The sequence below is a fragment of the Schistocerca cancellata genome, chromosome 4 (genome assembly GCF_023864275.1).
Source record: "Schistocerca cancellata isolate TAMUIC-IGC-003103 chromosome 4, iqSchCanc2.1, whole genome shotgun sequence".
NCBI lineage: Eukaryota > Metazoa > Arthropoda > Insecta > Orthoptera > Acrididae > Schistocerca > Schistocerca cancellata.
The window spans coordinates 23,223,522-23,227,687 of NC_064629.1; positions in this window are offsets into that span (position 1 = coordinate 23,223,522).

The window sequence follows — 4,166 nt, forward strand, 5'->3', positions numbered from 1 at the left end:
ATTCTTTTTGTGTGCATAAATTGCAGCTCGGAAATAATGAATAGGCCTTTAAAATTAAACTTCTATGTAGGCTGTGTTATGCTAACAGGTGGAAGTTCGCCAAAAAATTTGTTTAGTGTGCCAGTGAAATTTTTGTATTTTACCAAGTTAATTGGTGTAAATAAGCCTGTAATTTTGTTTACTGCTTATGAAACACATTTTCATAATTTTATTAGCCTGTTTTGGTTACTCATTATTGTATTCTGTGGCGCGTTAAAGTGCCTCGATAGGCGCGTAAACCTGCCCCGTACCTGGGGGCACATTAATGCACTCGACTTGAGTCTATATAAACTTATTTTGAATTCTTAAATTTAATGTTGAGTTATAATTATATATACCAAGTTATGCTTTAATAACCGAGTTATAAGACTAAATAATTTTAAACACGATTAATCTAACCAAAAAATTTAAAAATTCAGAAATGAAATCCACGAAAATATGCCCGCGTATCCCTGGTATGGTGTTTACTATAGGAAATGCAGCTACATCCCTACCATTCACATAAAGTGGATGCTGACTTCGGACATCATGTCACGTTCAGCGAACGGTTGTTCTAGCGCCTTACAGTCGATCCTCACTTCCCTGCGTATGTACTTTCCACGGACGAAGTCTGGAATGCAAAATAGTCGCAATAGTCGTATTTGGACCAAAGAGAATCCCCATCCTACAGTTCTGAAGAGTCATCAACACAGATTATCAGTCAGTGTGTGGGCATTTATAGCCATGATTACGTACTGGATACGTTTCTTCTTCCTTCCCACTCAAATGCAGCAATGTACATAGTATTTATCAGAGACATACTACTCAGGTCCCTGGAACATTCTCCTATTGTTACTCGTCACCGTATGCGGTTCCAACATGATAGAGCCCCACCTCGCTTTGGACTGAGGGTTTGTGAACACCTGTATCAGACATTCCCTGTGAAGTGAATAGGCAGGAGAGGCCCTGTTTCGTGGCCAGCATGTTAACCTCATCTCACCCCACTTGTGGGGCCGTATGAGAAGTCACGTGTACGAGACTGAAGAGGATCTCCTGGCAAGAATTCTCACTGCTTCCAGCACTCATCAAACGGGCCCAGGATTATTACAATTGGCACGACAGAACTTTTTGCGACGACGCCATGCCTGCATTGTCGCTGGGGGACGTCATTTTGAACAACTTTTTTCAATGTAGCAGCTTGCGATACTTGAGTATGTACGAGGTGCATTCAAGTTCTAACGCCTCCGATTTTTTTTCTCCGGACTGGAAAGAGATAGAAACATGCGCATTGTTTTAAAATGAGGCCGCATTCATTGTCAGTACGTCCCAGAGATGGCAGCACCGTACGACAGATGAAATTTTACCGCCAGTGGCGAGAATGAGAACTGTTTTAAATACTTAAAATGGCGACGTTTTCCTTACTTGAACAGCGTGCAATTATTCGTTTTCTGAATTTGCGTGGTGTGAAACCAATTGAAATTCATCGACAGTTGAAGGAGACATGTGGTGATGGAGTTATAGATGTGTCGAAAGTGCATTCGTGGGTGCGACAGTTCAGTGAAGGCAGAACATCGTGTGACAACAAACCGAAACAATCTCGGGCTCGCACAAGCCAGTCTGACGACATGATCGAGAAAGTGGAGAGAATTGTTTTGGGGGATCGCCGAATGACTGTTGAACAGATCGCCTCCAGAGTTGGCATTTCTGTGGGTTCTGTGTACACAATCCTGCATGACGACCTGAAAATGCGAAAAGTGTCATCCAGGTGGGTGCCACGAATGCTGACGGACGACCACATGGCTGCCTGTGTGGCATGTTGCCAAGCAATGTTGACGCGCAACGACAGCATGAATGGGACTTTCTTTTGTCGGTTGTGACAATGGATGAGACGTGGATGCCATTTTTCAATCCAGAAACAAAGCGCCAGTCAGCTCAATGGAAGCACACAGATTCACAGCCACCAAAAAAAATTCGGGTAACCGCCAGTGCTGAAAAAATGACGGTGTCCATGTTCTGGGACAGCGAGGACGTAATCCTTACCCATTGTGTTCCAAAGGGCACTACGGTAACAGGTGCATCCTACGAAAATGTTTTGAAGAACAAATTCCTTCCTGCATTGCAACGAAAACGTCCAGGAAGGCCTGCGCGTGTGCTGTTTCACCAAGACAATGCACCCGCACATCGAGCTAACGTTACGCAACAGTTTCTTCGTGATAACAACTTTGAAGTGATTCCTCATGCTCCCTACTCACCTGACCTGGCTCCTAGTGACTTTTGGCTTTTTCCAACAATGAAAGACACTCTCCGTGGCCGCACATTCACCAGCCGTGCTGCTATTGCCTCAGCGATTTTCCAGTGGTCAAAACAGATTCCTAAAGAAGCCTTCGCCGCTGCCATGTAATCATCGCGTCAGCGTTGTGAAAAATGTGTACGTCTGCAGGGCGATTACGTCGAGAAGTAACGCCAGTTTCATCGATTTCGGGTGAGTAGTTAATTAGAAAAAAAATCGGAGGCCTTAGAACTTGAATGCACCTCGTAGATGGAATACATTATTACAGTATGAGATTTTCACTCTGCAGCGGAGTGTACGCTGATATGAAACTTCCTGGCAGATTAAAACTGTGTGCCCGACCGAGACTCGAACTCGGGACCTTTGCCTTTCGCGGGCAAGTGCTCTACCATCTGAGGTACCGAAGCACGACTCACGCCCGGTCCTCACAGCTTTACTTCTGCCAGTTTTACATTATTACAGTACCACGGATTTAGAATTTTTGGTCTCTCTGACATCAAGTTACATGCACCATTACTAATCCATCAATCATCTGACGGTATTCGGGAGCATTCAGCGGGAATTCGGTAGGTCATGATCACGGGCCCTTAAATCGCGGCCGGCCAAAGTGGCCGAGCGGTTCTAGGCGCTACAGTCTGGAACCGCGCGACCGCTACGGTCGCAGGTTCGAATCTTGCCTCGGGCATGGATGTGTGTGGCGTCCTTAGGTTAGTTAGGTTTAAGTAGTTCTAAGTTCTAGGGGACTGATGACCTCAGAAGTTAAGTCCCATAGTGCTGAGCCATTTGAACCATTTTTGAACCTTAAATCGCGGTTCGAGACAAAGGCGGAACTTGAGTAGATTTTCGCTTGTACCTTTCGACTCGGGGTCCCATTTAAATCACGTTGTCAGTTTTCGCACCACTTTGAAATTTTATCAAGATCTACCTTTGATATGTGTGCAGCCTTTTTCAGTCAACACATCATTACAGATAACTGCATTATCTGAGAAAAATCTACTGTCATTATTTACTATTATTTTTGTTGGTTCGTTGGTTGGTTTGGGGGAGAGGACCAAACAGCGAGGTCATCGGTCTCATCTGATTAGGAAAGGATGGGGAACGAAGTCGGCCGTGTCATTTCAAAGGAACCGTCCGGACATTTGCCTGAAGCGACTTAGGGAAATCACGGAAAACCTAAATCAGTATGGCCGGACGCGGGTTTGAACCATCTTCCACCAGAATGCGAGCCCAGTGTGCTAACCACTGCGCCACCTCGCTTGCTACACTTTTGTCTGGAGAGCAAGATATGATATTTCAGTGCCTGTGTGATTCCTAATTACGATGTTCATGCATGCATGCATATCTGAAGGAACAGGCACTGCGGCGACTACAAGTGTTATGAAATACACGAAATGTATTCGCAGTTGCGAATATGGACTATGAGTTCGAGTCCATGTCTGGCACAAATTTTCACCGTCGTCATTCCGTTATACCGCTATAGTCCATATTCGGAACTGGGAATACATTTCATGTGAACGACAAGAGTCGCAGTACACTTCCCTGCGACGCGTCCGAAGTTAATTCATCTTTTGTTGATGACTCTCCAAGCGAGGTAATACGCTGCGCCCTCCTTACCAAGAAATCCATAATCCACTTAAAAATTCTGTTTGATACCTAATAATATAAGACCTATACGATCATATTTTTTAAAATGATTTCGTACCGCCTCCAGCTGTCATTTTTATTTATTGGTTGGACTATTGTACAATTTCGGTCCTAGATCATTTTTACGTATCTAAAATAGAAGCATCACATACACAATGTGTTGGCATCAGTTAAGAATTAAACGCAAACTATGTCTCATGTCAAGATGTGGTAC